This window comes from Pelodiscus sinensis, chromosome 9, assembly GCF_049634645.1.
Source record: "Pelodiscus sinensis isolate JC-2024 chromosome 9, ASM4963464v1, whole genome shotgun sequence".
NCBI lineage: Eukaryota > Metazoa > Chordata > Testudines > Trionychidae > Pelodiscus > Pelodiscus sinensis.
This window is the reverse complement of record NC_134719.1, coordinates 19601576-19625509: the sequence shown is the minus strand read 5'-3', so window position 1 is coordinate 19625509 and position 23934 is coordinate 19601576. Positions and strand designations below refer to the sequence as shown.

Below are 23934 nucleotides of genomic sequence, written 5' to 3'. Positions count from 1 at the left end.
TAAAGTTTAAAGTTTGATTTTTAAAACGTTACCAGAGGGCGTTGCAGTTTTCTGTTACATTGATTTATTTTTTAAATAGCAAAAAATTGAGTCTTTGTTAAGAAAATGTCAGTTCTGTGGTCAAATTCCAGGCCTTAGTGATTTCAGCACCAATGATTTCACTAGGTAATATGGTACCTCACCACCATTGCTTTCTTTGCACTTCTCTTCAACACATTGTCTGCATGTTGTGTCCAAGATCAGTCTAGACAAGATTTTATCAGTGATTTTTGCTCAAGCGATCACTGAGACAAGACAAGGACTCTCAATTGATTCTAATCAGCTCTGCCTTTAAACACTGGGGCTACGTCTACACTGGCCCCTCTTCCGGAAGGGGCATGTAAATTTCACTAGTCGTCGTAGGGAAATCCGCGGGGGATTTAAATATCCCCCCCGGCATTTAAATAAAAATGTCCGCCGCTTTTTTCCGGCTTTTAAAAAAGCCGGAAAAGAGCGTCTAGACTGGCCCCGATCCTCCGGAAAAAGTGCCCTTTTCCGGAGGCTCTTATTCTTACTTTGAAGGGCACTTTTTCCGGAGGATCGGGGCCAGTCTAGACGCTCTTTTCCGGCTTTTTTAAAAGCCGGAAAAAAGCGGCGGACATTTTTATTTAAATGCCACGGGGGATATTTAAATCCCCCGCGGATTTCCCTACGACGACTAGTGAAATTTACATGCCCCTTCCGGAAGAGGGGCCAGTGTAGACGTAGCCTGGATGTAAAGTGACAGATATAATTGAGGACTCCCAAATACACTCTGCACCGCCAGAAATAAAACCTCTTTCCATCTTTTGTGACTTTCAGTTAGATGTGACTCCCTATCCTCTGCTTAGTGTTCAAGTTATGGTAGACCCTAAGCCAGGTCCTATTAAGTTCAGGTCTTTTAACCATACAATATGATTAAACAGCATTTAATATGGATAACAACATTTTATTCTCCCAGCTCCAAGTCCTAAGTGAATTTCAACCCAAAAGAGCTAAAATTGATCACCTTGACATAGCAAGTGTGTCTACTGATCTCTGTGGCAAAGTAAGTTGCCTATATAAATAAGGTCTGCTCCTGAAGCCTTTTCCTACAGTTGATTAACAGATGGCAGTAGATAGCTCATTCAGACCACTGGCTGATAATATCAAAGGGGTAGCCGTGTTAGTCTGAATCTGCAAAAGCGGCGAAGTGGGTCTTTGCCCACGAAAGCTTATGCTCCAACACTTAGTTAGTCTATAAGGTGCCGCAGGACTCCTCGCCGCTTTTGGCTGATAATAGTTAGTCACTCTGACCAGTCATTAACTATAGTCATGGACTCACCATACTCTCCATTGTCTCTGATTCTCTGATGACCTGTAACAAAAAAGGAAGGTGGAAAGTGAAACTGAAGAGAGAGACCTCTCTAAATTCACCAATCTCAGAGCAGTATTTCCAAACCAAAAATCACAAGGAACGCCTACACAAAGTTATGAGAATGGTCTACAAATCATAAGATATTTTAAAAATAAAACGTTGGATTTTTATTGGCCTTTTGAGTATTTAGGGTTCATGTTTTAAAGCTTTCCTCCTTTGCTGTAAGGCCCAGAAGTATAGAGAACTTTTTGTAAATGAAAGCTGAGATTCCTACATAATCAACTGACTCCAGGCCTTTAGGAAAAACACCAAGGCTGTGTCTAGACTGCATCCCTTTTCCATAAAAGGGATGCAAATTAGACACATCGCAATTGCAAATGAAGCGGGGATTTAAATCCCCCCCCCCGCTTCATTTGCATAAACATGGCTGCCGCTTTTTTCCGGCTCGGAGCTTTGCTGGAAAAAAGCGCCAGTCTAGACATGGATCTTTCAGAAAATAAAGCCTTTTCCGAAAGATCCCTTATTCAAGGCTTTATTTTCCGAAAGATCCGCGTCTAGACTGGCGCTTTTTTCCGGCAAAGCTCCGAGCCGGAAAAAAGCGGCAGCCATGTTTATGCAAATGAAGCAGGGGGGATTTAAATCCCCGCTTCATTTGCAATTGCGATGTGTCTAATTTGCATCCCTTTTACGGAAAAGGGATGCAGTCTAGACACAGCCCAAATGTTTTGAGACTCATGGTAAAACAATGGAGGAATTCTTGTGAGCCCATGCTTTGCCCACAGTATAAATAAAAAAAACAACAACAATATCTTCTCCACTAAACATCCTAATGAAATACTGCAAATGGTGAACTGAATTCAACAGCTCCTGATATGAACAGGTATCAACCTAGTTTTTCATATTTGAGATGGGTTACCAGGAATCATATATGATAATATGAAAACTTTCCACTCTCAAGTCAGCATATTCACAAAGCACCTATAATTTTGATCTATTTTATATTAATTTTTTCTCCCAGGGCAACTGACCCCTCCAGCCCCCTCACTACGCCACTGCCCTCCTACCCCCCCCCCCCCCCCGCAGATCTATCATATTATGCATGTGCAAGACCTATGAGAGCCATCCAATGAATCTGCAGTTAGTATCTGTGGCACCTGCTTCTGGGTGGTGTCTCAGTGCTGCCACATTCACCTCCAAAGAGGGGGCTTCCCGAAGCAGGCCCTTGCTGCTGACCCACAAGGCATCCACAGGTCCAGTCTCCTTTCAATGGGCCCACTTCCCAGGGCTCTTTGATCTTGGATCTGGCTTCCATCCCCTCTCCAACCCCCATCAGAACTACTGTGCCCTCCTGGCTTAGGAAAAGAATAAACAGGAGGATTGGAAATTAACCCACCCAGTCTCATGTCCTGTAGGCAGGGAATGAGCCTACATTAGGCCCCAGCTGGAGTATCATGTCCAGTTCTGGGTGCCACATTTCAGGAAATGTGGAGAAACTGGAGAAAGTCCAGAGAAGATCAACACAAAATGATGAAAGGTCTAGAGAACATGAGGTATGAGGCAAGGCTGAAGAAACTGGCCTTGTTTACCTTGGAAAAGAGAAGACTGAAAAGGGACATGAGAGAAGCCTTCAAGTATCTAAAAGAGTATCATAAGGAAGAGGAAGAAAAATTGTTCTACTTGGCCTTTAAGGTTAGGATGAGAAACAATGGGCTTAAATTGCAGCAGTTCCCTGACACCTGCACCTTCCCTTAGCCCTGCACCCTCCTGGTGCCTCCCCCTTCCCTTACTGCCCCTGCCCCCTTTGCCTTCTTTTTCCCTGATGCCCACCCCCTCATCACTCTCTGCCTCCATTCCTCTCATGCCCCTCTGTGCCCTCACACATGCATTGCTCCATCCCCACCTTTCCCATGCCCACCCCTTCTTTCAGCCTTCTCCCAGCACCTCCCCCTCTAGTCCCCAATGCCCTTCCCCTCTCCTCTCCCAGCATCGCCCTGTTCCCTCTCCTACTGACACCTCCCCTCCTGCACTTGGCCCCCTGGCATTTGTCTCTCCTGCACCCCTGTCTCTTGGTGCCTTCCCCTCCCCCCGCCCAAGCCCCTTCTCCTTCCATCCCCCCCCCTGCCTCCGCCCAAGCCCTTTCCCCCCACCCTCATCCTACCCCTGCCCCTAATCCCCCCATCTCCGCCTAAGCCCAAGCCCTGCCCCTTCCCTTCTCCCGCCCCGCTGCCGCCGCACAAGCCCATTCCCTACCTTCTGCCTTCCATGTTGCGGTTGCGGGGCCGGGGTCGGAGCCAGCGAGGCCCCACAACGTGGCCTCTCAGGACTTTTAAAATCCCGGGCTGTGATGTCACGTGCAACGCCGCAAATGGGCAGCAGCAGGCGGCGAGAAGAAGCCGCGCACGGCAGGAGCCAAGGGGGATGCTCTGGGGGCGGGGTGGAGGGACGCATGAGGAGGCCGGCATTGAGGTCTGAGACCCACTCCAGGCAGAGCCGGGGGAGAGACCCAGCTCCACATATTGGTGGAGCAGGGCCTCCAGCTCTGTAACTCGCCGGCCGGCACTTCCAGGTTCAGGGGCATGGGGCCCCCTTAGGCTCAGGGCCCCTTTAGGCATGGGGCCCGATTCGACCGAATTGCTCGAATCGGCCTAAGGCCAGCCCTGCCCCCAAGCACCCTTTATGAAGGGCTTGGGGAGGGACTGAAGTTCTACTACAATTCATGCAAGGACATTGCTTCCCCTTCATCACTGTCAGGGAGCAAGGAGAAAGTGCACAATTTACTGCATTCCTCTCCCTTGGGCTGGGGAGTGCAGGGGGCAGATGAGCAGTGCAGTTTGCTGTCACTCTTTGACAGGGACAGAAAAGGGAACAGAAAGCAGCTTCAGCCCCCCTGCCCTCCTTCTACACACATACACCAGCCTTCTGCCCTGAGGCCCCCCACCCCCACCCCATGCCAGCCCTCTGCCCTGACTCCTGCACCCATCCATATCCCCTACCCTGACCCCCCCTTAACCTGAACCCTGCCTCCGGTACCTCCATATATCTCAACTTGCCCTGAGTCCCACAAACAGCCAGCCCCCTTCCCTAAGCTTCCTCACATTCCCAAACCCTTGCCCTGACTCCTGAGCCTCCCCACACCCTGATACTTCGCTACTCCCTACCTTGAGCCCCCCTTCCCACACTTCACCTCACACTTACATTTCTTACAGGTACTGTTGTATCACAAACCTCCACCCCCATCTCCTGTCCTGAGGGCCTCACCCGTGGGGGAAGAGGGGAGGCTTACAATATGATAATAGCTGTAAGCCTGTAAGAAATGTATGCTGCTTTTACCACTGGACTGAACTAAGATGAGCCAGAAAATAAGATGAACCTAGAATAGGATTGCTTCTCAATAAACCTTATGGAAAAGAGATAAATCAGAGAAATATGGAGTAGTGCTCTGTTTTTGCACAGCTAAATCAATGTTTAAGGTTTGAAAACTAGAAGAAAATGTTATTGGAAACCACACTGAATATAGTCCTTTTTTGTTGAAACATATAGCAAATGATAAGAATTTATAGGGATGAACAAAAAACTACCCATAATGGAATTACCATTTTAAAAAATTACTAAAATAAATTAAACAGAAAAATTTTAACAATCCCTTTTTTTAACAAAGCCAAAATAAAAATTAACATAATAAAAACATTTTTTTTAAAAAAAATACAATCTTTTAAATAAAGCATGTACATTTTCTTTTTATTTTGTTTAAAAATTGAGTTAAGGACCTGCACAATCTGCTAGTTTCATATGGTATAGATGTTAGGCAAAACTGGGAGGCTATTATTAGTGTCTGTTATATTTTTTTACGTCAAAGCGTTGATACCCACAATACATCAGCCATCTGTGAACCTTGATCATTTTCCACACAGCCAAAATACACAAAGACGTCTCATCTCCTAAAAACAGACACTGTTCCCAAAGCATGTTTGACATTGCTTGTACCCAGTACTTTTTTTTGTTAACAAAAAAAATGGTGCCAGTACTCCAGGGGAAAAATTGTTGAGCTCTGACTGGAGATGCCGGTACTGCGTCTAGAGGTACCGGTACTGTACCATCACAAAAAAAGCACTGCTTATATCAGATTAAGTAGTTAACAATGCAGAGTCAAAATGAAGAAAATGATGTTGACCATTTTTTCTTTATTTTTGCAAGTTAGTACAAACTTTTTCAGTTTTGTTCTGAATATATAGATGTATTTAAACTGTTATCTCCAGAGGGCCCCATTGGTGACTTTTTAGGATCCTGATAGGCTTAACCAATTTGCATAAAATGGAGCTGATAGTAGCCACGTTCATCATAAATGGGAAAGTACGACCTGTGGAGATAGTGAGTCGTAGCATACATTTCTCCATCCCAAATAGCACATTATATGATGCAGTTTCTGTGGATCACACTCCTATATTCAGGATAAAAATGGTCAGAATACATTGTTTCTTGACCAGATTTTCATCTGCAGATTAATGATATTACTTCAGAATTTCAGGACAGAGAAATTCTGTCGGTTACTATGTGTATGGATAGCGCCTAGCATAATACTAGCAAAATAGGAATAGATTTCAGTTGGGGATTTTAGATGCTATTATAAAAAATAACATATTTAAGCCTTTCAAAACAAACTCTTCCAAGGGAAGCATTATCAGCATTTTGTTTTGTCTTGGAAAGATTTTGAGTTGAGGACAGCATGTTGAATAGTTTTCTGTAAAATGGAGTGTTGTAAGTCAGAAAAGTCTAGGTTCAGGTCACTGATACAATACATTTGGGAGATGAGAGAACTACCTACACAGCAACTAATCAGTTAATTTGTTTTCCTATAATAGAATTTGGATGACGTCCTTCTTATAGTGATCTGCGTTTGAAAGGACAGGCAGTGTGTGCTCTCTGCTCTATTTTCCCCACTTACAACTGTGAGAGATACTTTTCCTTCCCAAATTACATCATTTTTGTTCTAACTCTACTAAGGAAAGCTGAATTACAGAAATCCTTGATGGAAATACTTTGTGAACTTATAGTATTCAATCCAAGGCCAGTCCATTTCTGTAAAGACTACATGCAGTGAACTGGCATGATGATTTATAGAACTTCTTCAGTCATGTTTGCTGAAAGTGAGCCATATGGAGTGGTAGTAACATTTAAATTTATTCTGTGTTTCATTCTTCTGTAGTCTCCTTGTCCCTGATGGAAATACGGGAGTTACTAGAAAAATAGGTCAATGCAGAGAAAGCAAGTGATTATTTAAATGGTCAGATTCATCTAAATCTGTGAGATTTATGAATGTGTTGTTAACATGCATGATTCAGGAAATAAGTTTTAAATGATACTTGGAAATCAGTTATTTAATGCACGTTCTATTTGCTTTTCAGTAGGAGATACTGCCTGTCATTTTCTAATTAAGCTCACCCCCTGCTTGCTAAATAGAGTCTTTCCACATTGGCCAGTTAAAATTCTCCCAACTGGAAAAGCTTTTGTATTGTGTGTAGTTTGTTGAAGGTTGACAATATTCATTCTTTTAAGCTCTGTGTTCTGGTGTTTCACTTTTTTTCTCTGTTCTGCTTATGTGCATACTACTTCTGCTCCCATTGAAGTTGAAGAAAATTCTGCTAATGATTTCTGTGGGAACGGCAGCAGATTTTTGATGATCCCTTTGTATTGTCTCCTGATCCATAATTGTGATTATATAAGCATAACAGGGTTAGGTTAATTGAGGAAAGACTTAAAGAATATAGAATTACTGTTGCTAATACAGGCAGTCCCCAGGTTACGTACAAGATAGGGACTGTAGGTTTGTTCTTAAGTTGAATTTGTATGTAAGTCGGAACTGGTACATATTGTAGGGGAAACTCTAGCCAAACATTTCTCCAGAGCTCAGTTTTATTCTCCCACACCTCAGTTCCCTCAGTCCTTTATTCTCAAGCTGAGGTGTCTACTGAGAAAAGCTGCTCTGTCTCTCCCTGGTCTGCTTGGGGGAGGGGGGGGCGCTAGCTTCGCGTCTCCCTGGTCTGCTTGGGGGAAGCAGCTAGTGCGGGGTTACCTCACCCCATTTGTAAGTAGGGATCCGATGTAAGTCGGATCCATGTAACCCGGGGACTGCCTGTAATTAATACCTAGAATTTTCACAGTGCATTTCATTCATTGATGTCAAAGCATCGTACAAAGGAAGTGAATATCATTATCATTTTACAGATGGGGAAACTGAGACACAAAGATGACATCACTTGCCCATGTTGACTCAGGAACCACTAGTAGATCCAGCAATAGAATGAAAACATCATGAATCTCAGCCCAATCTCTTTCTATTCGGTCACGATATGTACTTCACTAGACACTCATTAGCTGGCTAAACATTCATTAGAACCAGATCTAGGTTCCTTCACTGATTTGAATTTGACAATCTGGTTCAGTCCCTTGTGGAGATTGTCAGTTAATATGCAATTATTTTGTATAGAACAATTGGTGATACAGTTTTGTCTGGGAATTTGTATGTTTTACAGACTAAGTTAAAGTAGGGTCCAATTTGAGAGTCCTTACTTAGCAACTTTGAGTAAAATACATTAAGGCACATAAAAAACCTTAACTCTGCCCGGTGGCACCATGCAATATGATTATGATTAAGATATTTTGGTGTTTAGGATCCAAGGTTAAATTTAACTTTTATAAACAAAATGTGAGATTTTTTTCTCCTTTCCCCAGGCAAGCTCAACCTGAAAAAATCATAAAGAGAATCATCTTCCCAAAAATGTTTAATCATTTGCATTTTGGGATTCTACTTTTGAGCCTACCAGCAAGTCCTTCGCACATAGAGCTTCTACCTTTTGGCATAGCTTATAAGATTACACTTTTTTGCTAATATTTTCCACAAGTAAAGCAAAACCTCATACCTCACAAGAGGGAGAGACTCAAGTGAGTCACTGTAGGTAATCCTTCTATCAGGTTAGCAAGAGGAGACCATGAGACCAGGTTTTGAAAAGTCAATTGAAATAGTGATCCCAAAGAAGAACGGAATCCTGCAAACTCCAAGCCCTTAAGAAGGATAATGAGCTTGATTTCTGAAGTGTACAGTGTCAATAACCTCATTTGAATCAATGGTAGTTTGGATAATCAGTATTCTGCAAGATCTGTCCCATGTGAATTGGGGATTAGGAATCTATCATCTGTATTTGTAGAGTATTCCTCATTTTAGTATCTAGTTCCATGCTTATTTTCTCTGAACCAGCAGTAGCAGAAGCAATCCCTGTTACCCAGGGCCAGTCCTAACCAATTGCCGGCCACGGGCAAATTTCTTTTTGCGGTCCTTACAACAATATGTCATATTAGCCCGAATATTTGAAAAATGTTCTTTGATCCTTAAGTTTGCATATATGGTTATGAAATATTTTAAAGAAGCATTTTCAAATTATTTTTATAGATATATTAATTATTAAAGTCAGTTAAGGTTTGGTCTCGCCCTGGGCAACAAAATTCCTTGCTATGCCATTGCATCTCATTTTCGTTTAAAAGAATTAGAGACACTCACCTACACCTGTCCAACTGTCAGACAAGGCACTCTGCTGATGCCACTTATAAAGAATGAGAATTTATCTTGTGTGGTTGATTGATTTGCTCTTCGAAGAAAAGCAACGAAAAATTGCCACAGTGATTTTTATGCAATTAATAGGGTTCCTATCTTCCAGCCGCGCCTGCTGCCTCGTGCCCTGGCCCTGGCTAGGAAATACGGACACTAAGGGGAGCTGTCCAGAGACATGAGACTCTCCCGGGAGTGTGTGGTGGGGAGGGAGCTGCAGATGCGGGGAGCCAGAGGCGGGTTCCCAGCACCGGAGAGTGAGAAGCAGCCCGGGGCTGCAGTGACACAGGGACAGTCTGGAGCACATGCTGGGGGGAAGGGTACAGCCTAGTGCCAAGGGCTTTGCTGTAACAGGGACACTGCTGACAGACTGGGAGACAGACAGATGCCGGGCCCTGCTGCTGGGAGTGAGACTTGCTCTGTGGAGCAGCGTCTGTCAGGGGTAGATCCCAAATCGCCCTTCCTGCCGACTGAGCAAACCAACCCGTGACTCCACATCGAGCTTCCCTGGCACCCTGTTTCATTTATTAATTGCTGCCGAGAAAACATGAAAAATATCTGGCCAAAGCTCATGCAATTTTTCCCATTATATATTCAATATTGTGTTACTTTTCGGCGGCTCCTTGAAAATGGTGGCCCCAGGTGACCACCCAGCTCACCCACCTCTAAGACCAGCTCTGCTGTTACCCCACATGTACACAACTTTTCTGAGGGTGCAGGAAAGAAATTCTAAATAAGCAAGCCAAATACATAACTAGGAGAGCAATCTGACGGGTCAATGTGTATGACAAAGATAATGAAAGACTCCACTTTGTTCAATCCTCTGAAGTGCACTGTCCTAACTTGTATATTTGTCAGAGTGTCAACCATAAGCGCTGAACATGCAGTGTAATGGCAGGTAGAAATGCAATGAGATAGCCACTTCATATGGCCCATAAAACCAGAGTGACTGAGCAAGTCAGAAAAAGATTCCCTGCTCTGAAACCAGGCTGCTTAGCCTTGTGCCTGATACAGTCAGAATTTGTGGCATTGCTGGTAATGGACAGTAGTTTGATTATAAAGAAAGCTGTTACCCACAGATATCTTAGTGCTTATTCGTGATAAACCAGCTCAGATGGGTTGTAGTAAAATATACTTTTCTAAAGTATATTTAAACATGATGCATTCTAATGCTCTTAAATGATTATTACCCCAGCATACATGAGAACTCCCCTTTCACTGGGTAGTTGGCCCTCTGAGCACAGTCAGGCCTCCAGCTACCTGTGACAGGCTCCACTAAGGAGAATGAGTCCCTCCAATCCATCTTTGAGTAGCTAACTGCCAAGGTGGGTTGGAGCTGTTAAAAAGCTAAGGAACACCTGGGCCTGATAAAGAGTTATGAGGGCTCAGTTAAGAGGTCCCACAGCAAAAGCTCTTCCGAAGAGGGACTTCTCAGGAAGCTGGTTAGGGATCTCACCAGGAAAGGGAGCCTAGGAAAGATACTTCTGGAGGGAAGAGGTTCTGAAGGAGAGATGTGAGTGCCAAGCTCTAGCGAGAACTAGCACCCGTGCAAGGAACTTACCAGATGTTGGCAAGTGGTCCAGATAACAGAAGACCTGCACACCACTCCAGAAAAGAGCAATGAGAGTCCAGAAGGGGAACCTTTCCCCAAGTGATGGTCAGAAGCCTGACTCTGGAAGAGGGCCTTATTCAAGAGGGCCATATGGGAAAAGAACCTGGATAGAGATGGATGGATTCAGAAGAAGACAGAGAAAGATTAATTTGGTTCCCGTCCCCTTCCCTGGCAGGGGCTCAGGGAGAGTCCCTGCTTACATGCCCCTTTGGCCTTAGGTTATGTAAACTGTATCCCTTGAGGGGAGCATTGTGGTTACACAAAAGCCTAATTAAAAACCTTCTAGGGAAAACTGAGGCAAGGATGCATCCACAGTTGTGTACCAGGCCAGTAGGTGGCATGCAAGGCTACATCAGACTTGACACAAGGGAGTGTTTCCTGGATGAGTCGCCACCATAACACCCTTGTATAAGTTACAGCTCTGAACAGTATATGTATATTTCCAAATGACTGGACGATCATATTTTGTACCATGTGTGTGTGGATTTACTGCCGAGGTGTTCTCACAGGTCTCCAGCTCCACTGATGATGATAACAAAAGGCTACTTGCGTGTGTGCTCAATGATGTGTGCCGTGTCGACTTGTGCACTTAGGCTATGTCTAGGCTACAAGCTTCTTTTGGAAGAAGCTTTTTTGGGAAGAGATCTTCTGAAAAAACTTCTTCTGAAAGAGAGCATCCACACTGCAAAAGTGCATCGAAAAAGCGATCTGCTTTTTCAAAAGAGAGCATCCAGACTGAATAGGCACTCTCTCACATGTAAGCTGTGATTACTATGGATGGAATGGCCATTAAGGCACCTGTGCTTTTTTCTCTTTCCTCTTCTTCTGAAAGAACTCCCTCTTCCCCGTCCAAACACACCTATTTGCAAAAGAGCTCTTTTGCAAAAAGGCTTCTTCCTCGTAGAATGAAGATTACCAATGCTGGAAAAACCCCTCTATTCTTTCTATTTTCATGTGGAAAAACACAGTTGCAGTGTGGACGTTCCTCAACTTTTGTTGGAAAAACGGCCATTTTCCCGACAAAACTCTGTAGTATAGTCATACCCCAAGTCTCCAAAGCAGATGCCATGAGAGCCCCCAAGACCACAAACCAGATAAGGCTTGAAGGTGCCAAGCCAGGTTTATTATTAAGCGAAGTATAGTAATAGTTGTCAGTAGACTCTGTATCCCGTAACAATGGAATGACTCAATCAGTGGGAAATTTCCACTGCCCCCTAGGTCATACACTGTCCCCCCAAGACACCACTTTATATACAGGTACAAACAACTTACATGTCACTGCTGATGTATCAGGATGCCATCCTCTGCTGTTGTCAGGTTACCACCCTCTGATGCTTCTTAGATACCACTCATCACCCTGTACCTCGTAGTTTGATAAGATCATCTTTATCCATCATGCTGTCATTTTAGACCTTTTCCTGAGCCTGGGTCTGTATCTGTGAGGAGTGGGTACCAAGGTCTTTTTTAATGAATGAGTGGTACCATGTGCTTTTCACTTATGACCAATATTGTTCTGTAGTCGGTACCTAGCACCAGTTAGTGTTTTGCACTCTCAGCCCTGTTTGTGCCAAGTTCTGTGAGCAGGGGCCTGCCTCTTGCTCATAGCTTAGCTTTGCTTTATGTTAGCCATGTTTCGTCTGTTAGCTAGGTCTAGGGCCTCAATCCAGGCCTGTGCTGCATGGGCTTTGTTTTAGGCCTTCATCTTACTACAAGGGGGTTTGGAACGGGTGCCATATGAGGAGAGGTTAAAAAAGACTGGGACTTTTCAGCTTAGAAAAGAGGAGACTAAGGGGGGATATGATAAAACTCTATGAAATCATGACAGGTGTGGATAAAGTGAATAAGGAAAAGTTATTCACTTATTCCCATAATATAAGAATTAGAGGTCACCAAGTGAAATTAATAGGTAGCCATTTTAAAACGCGCGTCTGGGCTGTCTGCTGCCCGCGTGTTCCGCCGCTTTGCTCCCCGTCCTTCTGGTCTGCAGACCAGGGGGACGGGGAGCAAAGCAGAGCAAAGCGGCTGAACACATGGGCAGCGGACAGCCCAGATGCATCTGGGCTGTCTGCTGCCCGCTGTTCTGCCGCTTTGCTCCCCGTCCCCCTGGTCTGCAGACCAGGGGGACGGGGAGCAAAGCAGAGCAAAGCCGCGGAGCCCGAGGGCAGCAGGACAGCCACGGCGCGTCTGGGCTGTCCCGCTGCCCCCGTGCTCCGTGGCTTTGCTCTAGACGCCTGTGGTACAGCGGCTGGGGCGCTGCCGGTTGGTCCCGTAGCGCCGCTCTGGGCACTACTGGACCAACCCTGCAGTACCCCAGCTGCTCTGCCCCAGGCGTCCTGATTCAGCCACTGCTGGTCAGTTTCAGCAGCGGCTGAATCAGAACGCCTGGGGCAGAGCAGCTTGGGTGCTGCTGGGTTGGTCCAGTAGCGCCGAGGAGCGGCGGTGCTACTGGACCAACCCAGCAGCACCCCAGCTGCTCTGCCCCAGGCATCCCCAAGTCAGCCGCTGCTGAAACTGACCAGTGGCTGACTACAGGAAGCCCCTGCCCCGGGCTTCCTGGAATCAGCCGCTGATCAGTTTCAGCAGCAGCTGACTTGGGGATGCCTGGGGTTCTTAAGTTGAATCTGTATGTAAGTCAGAACTGGCATCCAGATTCAGCCGCTGTTGAAACTGATCAGTTTCAGCAGCGGCTGAATCTGGACGCCAGTTCCGACTTACATACGGATTCAACTTAAGAACAAACCTACAGTCCCTATCTTGTACGTAACCCGGGGACTGCCTGTACTAACACAAATCTGGACTGTTTTCAAGGACTCTTAGTTCAGCCAAAGTATGATGGGTTTTGTCATTATTCCTTAAAGGCACAAGCTAAGGCCAAACTAAGTACAAAAGGATAAAAAGAAGTGTTCTGCGTATAGCAGTGTTCTTCATGTAATTCATGGTCTCCTCTTACTAACTTAGAGAAAGAATTGCCAGAACTTACAAATTCTCTACGACAAACTTAACCTTCAGCATTCCATAGTTGTCCTTCAACAGATCAGGACATGAAACAACTGTGAAGAAAATAGAAGAGATGAATAAAATCTTACAGGAAACTTTTATTCTTAAAGTGCAAAGAGTATGTAAAATAATTGTAAGGAAGCAAATGTGTTTTCACTGCGATGGATCTACTCTCCTGCATGTATGAATGTCTGATTTTATTTTCTGTCACAAAAGAGAACTTGGAATATATAACTTTTAATGCTGCTATTATGAGATACTGATATTTTGAGAGCCCTTAATTTGAGTTTCCTGGAGTTAAAACTCAGAGACCTCTGTAGAAAACATATGGCAAGTTTTACAATGCTGTAATAGTGTTGTAGTTTTATATAATTATAATGCATGTAGTTGTTAAGTTTGCCATTTTTAAAAAGTTGTTGAATTATCGAGGCTCAGGAAAGTTAGGGCCCAGTTAAGATAGATAGATTGATAGTTCTTTCTCAATTTTGTGGGTAAAGATGTATGGCTATGGTTCGTTTGTGGAGAGACTCGTGTGGTTAACTTCGATTTAAGAGAGAGACTCTGGCATGTTATCTAGTTATGCAACCTCTGAGCTGTCAGCGTCCAACTTTTCAAAGGGTCAGGTGCAATAACAGGTTTGTGATGGAAATAACCCTTCTGAGCCGGGGATTGTAAAAACAAATGCAGTGCACGCTTTCCCATATTACATTAGGATTGCACCTCATTCATGGCTTTCTTTTTTTCTGCTATTCCAGTCCTAGGCCATCCTAAATGGAGAAATAAAGTCACCTCCTGCTTCAGTATCAAAAGTTCAACCCCTGCCTCTGGTCAACCCGTGATACCCACTTTCTAAATTTTCAAACAGGTACCTTTGCATTTTGTGCCATGTTACCCTTTACGTCTGGGAGGAGCTGCCCATAAATATCTGCAGAATTCACTTCCAAGTTCTCCTTAAAACTATTGCCACAATGCCTACAAAAATCTTGAAAACAGTTAGGCTATTGGTGTGCAGAGGTCACTGTCTGTCATAATGACCAAAGCTGTCTCTCTCTTTCCTAGTAATTAATCCCTGTCTGTATCCATCTGTTGTCTCATGTCTGAAACTTCTTAGGGTACGTCTAACATCTTGACCAGGACAGCATGTGTAGATAGTAGAGTAGCTGCCACAGCATGGGCTAACCAACAGAGAACATACTTGGGGTGCTGTGCACAACTAAAGTCTGATGGCTAATCTGTGATGGTATCCATGCACATACAGCTACTCTGCTATTTTCCGTGAGCTTGCTTGATCAAAGCTACCTTGGGTATGCCTATGTGTACTGCAATCATATACTTAGATCAGTGATCCCCTTAAAGTTGGGGTGCGCTCCTGTAGGGGTTCGTGGAGGAATGTTCAGGGGCATACGTGGCAGGGCCTGGGCCATCCCCCACAGGGGACAAGAAAGGAGCATCACCCCTCTCTATTGTAGACTATCTCAAGTCCCAACTCTGGTTCCACTCCACCCCCTATTCTGCCCCCAATCCTTCTCTGCCCTCATTCCTTCTCACCTCTAGTCCCAGCTCCTCTCACACGCCCAGTACTGTCCCCATCTCCAGCTTCAGAACAAGCTACTCTGCTAAGCCAACTGAGCAGTAATGGAAAGGTGAGGGTGGACATATTCCATTACTTGTAAGATGTGGGGGTGGACTAGGAATGTTTGGTTACTACTGCTTTAGATTGTGAGTGCTTTGGGGTAGCAATTACCTTCTTCTGTGTTTGGACAGTGCCTTGCACAATCAGTTCCTGATCAATGTTCCCTCTAATATTTCCATCCATGTGCTGATTTTTTTTCATTTATGTGTGAAATAATTTTCATGTGCATTGAGGTATGTAGAAACAAAAAAAAATCTAGCTGTGGGCACTCTACTAATCATCTGGGTGGCATTTGAATTTCTCCTAAGCATCCACACAGGCATACATCTTACAGCAGTGGTCACCCATTGACTGGTTGATCATGGAAGCACTGCCAGTCAATCTTGATGCAGTGTTCCCAGTCCCCGGTTGCTCCCCTCCGCCGCCCCCCCCCCCCACAATGAGGTGCCCGCACTTGCACTACAGCCTCCCACCCCTCGCAAAACTGGAGCCAAAGCCGGCTTTCTGTGGTGGGGGAAGGGAGAGAGAAGTCCTATGGCTCCGTGCCAGATCCAGCTTTTCAGGAAGCGTGCACCCACTGCTCCTCCCCTCCCCTTCCCACAGCAACACACACTTTCTTGTCTTTCCTTCCTTCCCCCGTGCTCCAGAGAGACAGGATTGGGAGGAGGGGGGGTTTAAGACGGCAGTGGAGGATCTAGAGCAGCTAGATTTCTTAAAGGAGCCTCACGTGCTGCCTGCAGATTCTTCCCAAGAGATATTCGTCTTTGGGGACTCCCAGGTTCCAGCTGAGCTTCTCTTGCCCCCTCTCCCGTGGTCAGATACCCACCAGCATCCTGCTCCTACCCCCTCCCTCCTGGTCAGACATCTACCCCCAGCGTACTCCTATACCCTACTTCCCACCCAGATTCTGCACTCCCTATCCCACTCACTGGCTGCTTTGTCCCACACACTGGATTCCTCATTTTTGACCCCACCCCAGAGCCTGGGGGAGGGGGGGACCATAAAATCCAGTAATCCTGGAACCCCAGAAGAATTAATCTGTTTTGAGGCCTTGAATCTCAGTTCTACCTACCTTCTCCCCATCCCCCAACCATGGGGCTGGTGTGCCGGGGGAATGAGGTGTCTCAGTTGGGGCCACATCAGTGGGGCTTGGGTTTTTTGGAGAGGTTGGGTTTTTTTGCATCTCACTTGTGTGGTCCCCGACTGATTTTTCTGTAGCTCAGTGGCCCCTGACCCCAAAAATGTTCCCCCACCCCTTCCATAAATAAAGACAATGTTGAAACATTTTGTCTTGTACATAATATTTTATTTAAAAATGAAGCCTGGCCAACAAGCCCCTAGTTGGGGCCAAACCCCTATCTGGCCGCAGCATTGTAGCACCCCTGTGCCCCCACGCCACTCCAAACCTGAGCCCATCATACACCTGAACCCCCTGCTCTGAGCCCCCCACATCTCCAAACTCCTGCACTCCCACATTCCCAGTCTTGTGCCACAACATTCCTGCACCACCTACACACAGCAAACCTGTGCCCTGAGCCCATCATACACCCAACCCACCTACCTTGAGCTCCTCATACACCCCAACCCAAATTCCTGTGCCCTGATATCCACAAGTCTGAAGCTTTCTCAGTGCCCCAACCCTCCACCTGACCCCAACATTCTCCAGCCTGGAGCCCCGTCCCTGAGCCAACATCTCCTTCTCCACCTCCTCCTGCACCCAAATTTCCTCCCAGAGCTTGCACCTCTCACCCCTTCCCACATCCAAATCCCTCGTTTCCACCCAGAGCCTGCACCTCCTGTCTCAATCCAGTAAGAGAGATTAAGGACTGGGGAGAGCAAGTGATGGAGAGGAGGAAAATGGAGAGGGTGATGCCTCAAGGAAGGGGTGGTGCCTTGAGGAAGGGATGGGGTAGATCTTGGCTTGCCCTGAAATTTAAAAAGAGATCTTGGCTGTAAAAAGGTTGGAGACCACTGTCTTACAGGGAACACAGATCCTGAATTATGTCTGGGGCTCCTAGGTACAAGGGTAATACAAATAATAAAGAAATGAACGCAATATATGACTTCTCTAGCCCTTTCTATGGCACTCGTAGTATCTATATACCTGAAAAAATTAATTTGCCAACTAGGAATGTTAGTGAGTAGTTGACTATCTGATAAGCACAATAGTCAAGTAGAGTATTGATTACTCTCTTCCCCCGCCCCTTGCTGCCTCTGTATGGGAGGCAGCAAGGTAGGGGGTGGAGTGGGAACCAGCTTAAAACCCAGTTCCCCCCAGCACCATCTCTGTGATGCCACTTCCTCTACCCCTGCTGCCTCTATTAGAGGCAGCATGGGGGGGATAGGGGAGACTGCTGCAAAGTAGCCTCTGCCCACAGCAGGGCCCCTCCTATCGACAGGGGCTGCTGCTACCAAGTGTGCAGAAACTGCTCTGGCAGCAGCCTTAGGCCACGGCCAGCCCTGGGCGCTGCAAACAGGGGCTGCTGGACTTGGGGCAAGCCAGGACCGAGCAGTCCCAGGTCGCAGTGGTTCAGGACACTATACCTCTGTATTTTAAAACTAGTAAGAACCTGGTGATGCTTACTACATTTAAAATTTAGAGCTGCAGCATAGGCAGCTCCCAGAGCTGGCATGAGCCAAGACTGCTCAGTCCCAGTTCAAGCTGGCTTCAGGAGTTACCCCTGATGTGACTCTGCAGAGCGGCCCTTATTGACTAATTGTGTAGTTGATACAAATTGTATCGACTATACAATTAGCCAGATAACGACAATTTCACATCCTTATTGGCAACACCTCTGTGAAGTAGGGAAGTATTATTACATAAACTGGGGTGCAACAAGATTAAGATTTTTTTTGAATGATTGTTCATGTCTGTTCCACTGTAGACAGGCATGCTCACCACATGCACAGGTGCCAGAAGTTTTGCCCACAGCAATATCCATGGGGGAGCAGCTTTGGCAGTGCCTGGAGTGGCTCAATATAAAGGGTTCTGCGCACTCCTCTCCACCCTCGGTTCCTTCTTGCTGCCAGTGATGGTGCAGGTTGCTCTTGCTGTGAATGTAGTCTATGTTTAGTGACTATAGTTCTCTCAGTAGTGCTTAGTTAATAGTTGTAATTTATTCCTCGGCCAGCCTGTGGTTATGGGTAGCTAACCATCAAGCATTCCTGAGCTGCTACATTTTTAACATGTGGTGAGCCATGGCAAAGTCGAGAAGTTGCTGCCTGAGAATTCCAGGAAGGCGTTCAAAGCCCTATTGGAAGAGAATACAGTGACAGCTGAGCAGCTCTCTGGGCAGCTGCCAATGCAGCAGACCCAGCAGCGCATATGATGGCATTAGCCATCCGATGTGCTGCACTTTGGAGCCTCAGCAGTCTATGCAAGACTTTCCATTGAATGGCTGTGCTCTGTTAGCAGAGCAGATGGACATGAAATTACATGGGCTTGAGGACAGTCATGCTGCCCTGAAAACCCTGGGGTTGTATGTTCTTGCTCTTGCCTGGAAATGGTTCTGGCCCTAGCACCCTACTGGACCAGGGTCCCCTGCCAGAAAGAGCAAGGGCTGTAAGTGTTGGTCGAGGCAGCCCTCACTTTCTACTCAGTTGGGCTCGACCTGCCCCAACCAAGGGGCTAAACAGCAGTTTTGAGGGTGTGCCTGAAGGCGACAAACTAGAGTTTCCTGTGGATCTGGTCTCCTCCCCTTTTGTCAACAGCCTTTCCTGCTTCCTCCCAACCTGGACTACCAAAACGTTGGGCCACTAGGCCTTGAGTACTGTTTCCCAGGGTTATACCCTCTGATTCCTTTCAACCTCCACCATTCCTCCATCCTTCTTCAGGGCCCCCTCTCACAAGAGTCTCCTCATTCAGGAGGTTTAGGAGCTGTTGTGATTGGGTACACTGGAAAAAGTTCTGCTCCAGTGTCAGACCAGGGGGTTCTATTCCTAACATTTCCTGTTCCCAAAGGCCAAGACAGGTCTATGTCCCATCTTGGACCGGAGAAATCTCAGCAGATACCTTAGCCTCCATCATCCCCAAGCAGGATCTGGGAGATTGGTATGCCACCCTTAAACCTGAAGGACTCATACTTCCATGTGGTGGTCTTTCCAGGTCACTGATTGTTTCTTTGACTTACGGTGGGGCCTGTGCACTGTCTGTTGACAATCCTCCCCTTTGGCCTGACAATGGCACTGGCAGATGTTGTCACTGCAGGTGTTTACCAAGTGTAAGGTGGTGGTAGTGCAATGGTGTCCAGATTTACCTGTACCTTAATAACAGCTGGTCAAGTGCAGGTCTCAGGTCCAAAGCATCATAGTGGTCATTCCACCTGCTGGTCCTTGGGGTGCCTAGTCAGTGACGAGAAGGCCACATTAGTACTGATTCAAAGGATAGAATTCATTGGGCTGGTGCTCAACTTGACCCATGTGAAAGCATTCCTACCTCTAGACAGATGTCAAACCCTGGTAAGCCTCATAGAAGAGGTATCCAAATTTCCCCTGATTACAGCCAGGGTCTGCCTGTCCATATTGGGCCCTATGGCAGCTAGGGATGTAAGAGAGTAGTTGACTACCCGATAAGCCTAGGCTTATCAGGTAGTCGAGTCAAGTCCTTGTATTCCCCCCTCCCTCCCAGCAGACACACACTTGATGCGTCTGATGCAAGAGAGCAAGAGCCGGTGCTGGGGGGAGCCAGTTTAAAAGCCTCCATGATGCCGCCTGACCCCCACCTGGCTGCTACCTCTAGGAGAGGCAGCAGTGCAAGGAGAGAGCAGGGGAGATTGCTGCGAAGCAGCCTCTGCTCACAGTGGGCCCAAGCTCAACACAGGCAGAGGCTGCTTCGGCATCAGCCCCTATCTGCAGTGGTCCCAGAGGGGAAGGGGGACCCCTTGCGGACAGGGGCTGCTTTGACTGGGCAGGTCGTCCAAGAACCACCCGTGTCATGGCTTTGCAGTTTAAATGTACTAAGAGCTGGGTGGGAAGGCATCCCGACTCTTAGTACATTTAAACCACAGAGTCACAGTGGGGATAGATCCTGGACCTGGCTCTAGCCAGGACTGAGCCAGGCATGCTCAGTCCAGGTTTGTGCTGGTTCTGGGATCTACCTCTGCTGCACCTCTGCAGTGTAAATGTAGTAGGAGCTGGGCTGCCTGTGCGCCCGGCTCCTACCACATTTAAACTCAGAGACACTGTGGGAGGGAGGGGTAGGTCCCAGACCTGGCACGAGCCAGGACTGTGTGCCTTCCCTTATCGACTAATTGTGTAGTCAGTGGAATTTGTATTGACTACATGATTAGCCAATTACCCACGTCTTAACATTCTTATTGGTGGCATATACATACCTGGTCCGCCATTCCAGGCTCCACATGAGGCTGCTCCAGCACTGGCTGATGTCAGCTTACTCCCAGTCCCGGGACCACTTGGACAAGGTTGTCCCGATCCCCTTGCAAGTACTTAAACCTAAAGTTTAACAGGTTAACTAATTAAGCAGGATTTTACATCCCTAGTCTTGATAAGTCTTTGTTGTCTTGCAATGCAAAACTGTTTGATCAGATCTAGAAAAGTACTGGAATGCAGTTAGAATTCAGAGAGGGCGAGAATACTCTATATTCCTCTTTGCAGAGAGAGCTTTTTAAAAAGCAAGGTGCTGCTGTACAGGCTGAAAACTACAGTATGTGCAAAAATGGGGCGAGGAGGCTTTTTGTTAGGACAAAATAATGCCATGCTTATTTGGCTAGATAAGGGCAAGAAGAAGGAGAAAAAAAATGAGGTGGTCTGGCTAGCTGGACAAAGGTGAGAAATATAAAACTTACTCTGAAATGCTATATTCACGGTCTTTGAGAGGTGGTTTTTGTTGATGTTAGAGTTGAGTCCCTGTGTAGTGTAAATGAAGAATTTACACTGAGCACGGTAGTAGTTGATTATTCACAAGCATCTGTAGAAAATAAGACCGTCACTGCTGAGTATGTGTACAAATCCTATTAGAGACATGACAGCATTTTCAGAGAAGATTGACATGTTTAAATTATAGTCTGGCAAAGTGGCTTTGTCCTAACCAGCTGTCTCTTACTTATCTAGATATTGAAGCACCATAAAGGCATATCAAAATATTGCAGTAGCACTGCTGAAACAAATACCTTTTTGTTTTAGTTCTTCTAGCCACACTCCTACTATGTTTCTTTGTCCAATCCCCTCCAAACTGCCATCTGCCATCAATAGACAGAAGCAATACCATTGAGCTATACAATCCAGATATACACCTGTAAATTCTGTCTCTTTTTCCTTATGTCATCCCTGCCATGTGAGGGGTTGCTTTTTTGGAATGGGGACTACTGACCCACAGAAAAATCAGTCAGGGGCCACACACAAGTGAAAAGCAAATAAATAAACCACAATCCTCACTCACTTGGCCCCCATGTGAGAAAAAGTAAACCCTCACAGACTCAGCTAATGGAAGTGACAGGGGGTGGTACCTGCACAGAACACTTCTATGCTGTGTGCAGAGCTGCACGGAGCTGCTTCCTTCCCCTGTCAGTCAGAACCCATGGGCCAAATCTGGCCCCGGCTTGGCTGTATTGGGTCCCATCTTGGCTGGATTAGGTCCATGGGGTAGAGGGGAGAGGGAGGAGTGATTGAGTTCCAGTAATCCTGGGTGAGCCCCAAACCTTACAGGCTGGATCAAGGCAAGCTGAGGGCTGGATCCTGCGCTTGGGCCATAGGTTTCCCACCCCTGGGCTAAACTAAGATTATTTAATGCCACTTGTAGTCAAAGAAGGTATCTTTATAGCCAACACTTATCTCCTTTAGCAGTCACAGACCCCCTCCCCCCTGCTTCCCCATCATGAGTGAGAACTTGCAGAGTCCATGGAGCACCACCACTCTCTGGTGTACAAGTCTTTGAAGAGAAACCACTCTTACAAGCAACCACTGTTACTTACTCTCATGAGTTACTTACGCTCTTGAGAGGCTTTATTGTACTGGTTTTTCTGTTTTCTAGGAGTATTTGAGAAGGATAAAGTTTATTAGTTTCATCTCTTTGCTGCTGAGGAATTAGTGGAATGACAATATTATTTCAAATGTGATGCTGCAAAATGCTCAAGATGCCTCTTTTATCATCATGCTGCTGTCTGATCAGTGCTCGTGTTCCAGCAGAAATAATGCCTGTTTCTGAAGTGTAATTTATATATTCCACGAAGATGAGAAACAACTTAAATTGCACGGGGCAAATGGCACAAATGTTGCTGCCCTAAAATAAATGTACTTCACTCTTATGTAGGATACTTACTAAGTGGAGCGTTACAGAATGGTATGGTCTGGTGATTAGAGCAGAAAACTAAGCATCAGGACTCTTGCAGCCTTATTTTTTGGGAGTTCTTAGACTAACTTGCAGAAGAACTGTTCAGCACCTGAAGAATTAGGCCAAAGAGATCTTTTCCGAAGTTCTTTCAGTAATTCACTTTAAGGCTTGGACCAGTCATCCTAAGCCAAAATGTTCAATGAAAACTGCAGGTGTTCATCAGGGCTAATTTTTTGAACATAAGGATTGTCTTTCATTGCTGTGAGTTTCAGCATAGCCCTTTCTACCTTTAGCAAAGCCTCAAAATTTTCTGCTCAACAAAATGAGAGACTTCAGCCTGAGCGGTGATTAAATTTTCCATCCATCTCTATTCATGTGCTGTTTAATTGGCCCAGTGTATTGCACCTTTATTATAGTATTATTGTAATAAGAAAATGATAGTAAATCAAAGGGGAAGCGATCATTTAGAAAGAAGATCTTGCAAAGATTCTGCTTCAACAGAATTTACCGGGGGAGGAAGGGGGAATATATGGGCAATGACGTCCTCAGCAATCCTGTAGTCCTTCATGCATGTGTAACAGCCTGAAAGAAGCTTAGTCACATGAGATGTCTTTTGAACTTGCTTATTACACAACTTTCAGAGGCCACCCTGTGCTTTGATAGAAACAGAACTATGAATGGTATAGAAGGTGGCAGAGTGTATCATGAGCAGACAGACATAATGAAAAACATCTGTGGACATGATAGAGGATTTTTATGGGTCTTTGCTGCAAAGAGACCACTATTATGCCTGCCAGATGAAAACACCAGTCTGAGCAAGACATCATGCTTAATTATTTATTTTTGCTGCAGTTTTGACTTAGATGGCAGTTTTCTCTATTTTTTCCTCCTTCATTATCTCATAGTTGAGTTCACTATCATTATCATCACAGCTTTGCTCTCATGCTGCTCCAAGTGTGGCTTTACACAGGACTCTCATTAGCTACTTCTTAGGGTTGGATTGTGAGGCAGACAGCATTTCTGTGCACAACTCAGTGAAATGCTCTGCTTTACTGGTACTGGCTTTATCAGACTTGAAATGCCTGTGATGAAAAGTTGCAGTTAAATCGCTCACATACCTTCACAGAGGCTAACTTTACATGCAATGGAGTCAATGTCCAAAAGCTTTGAGCAAATTGCAGTCATGTGCTGCTGAGATCAGTCATTAGATGAAAACAATGGGTAGTGTCCTCACTGTTCATTGGATGGGGTCCAAAGCAGCACTGTTCAATCTGTGTGGCGTGATGTTGCATTGAATTCTCATCCTGAGAACAAAAGTTTGATTAGTATCCCAAAGTTGCTCACTCTTTTTACCAGAAATACATCTTGAACTGGCCATGCAGTGTGTGTGTGTTAGGATGGGTATTCCTCTTGACTTTGGCAGCTGTTA

The 23934-nt window shown here is 45.7% G+C and overlaps 1 protein-coding gene across 16 annotated transcripts in view; it reads left to right on the top strand.

Annotated features, from left to right (window-relative positions):
• Positions 1–23934, top strand: part of GNG12 (G protein subunit gamma 12) — a 75373-nt gene that overhangs the window by 45371 nt on the left and 6068 nt on the right. For 6 of the 16 annotated variants that reach the window (XM_075936208.1, XM_075936206.1, XM_075936199.1 and 3 more), the window contains one exon: positions 14340–14449. The exons of the other annotated variants lie outside the window; for them this stretch is intronic. The gene's annotated coding sequence lies outside the window, so the exon portion shown is untranslated. The remainder of the gene's footprint in view (positions 1–14339; positions 14450–23934) is intronic. 16 annotated transcript variants of the gene reach the window in all.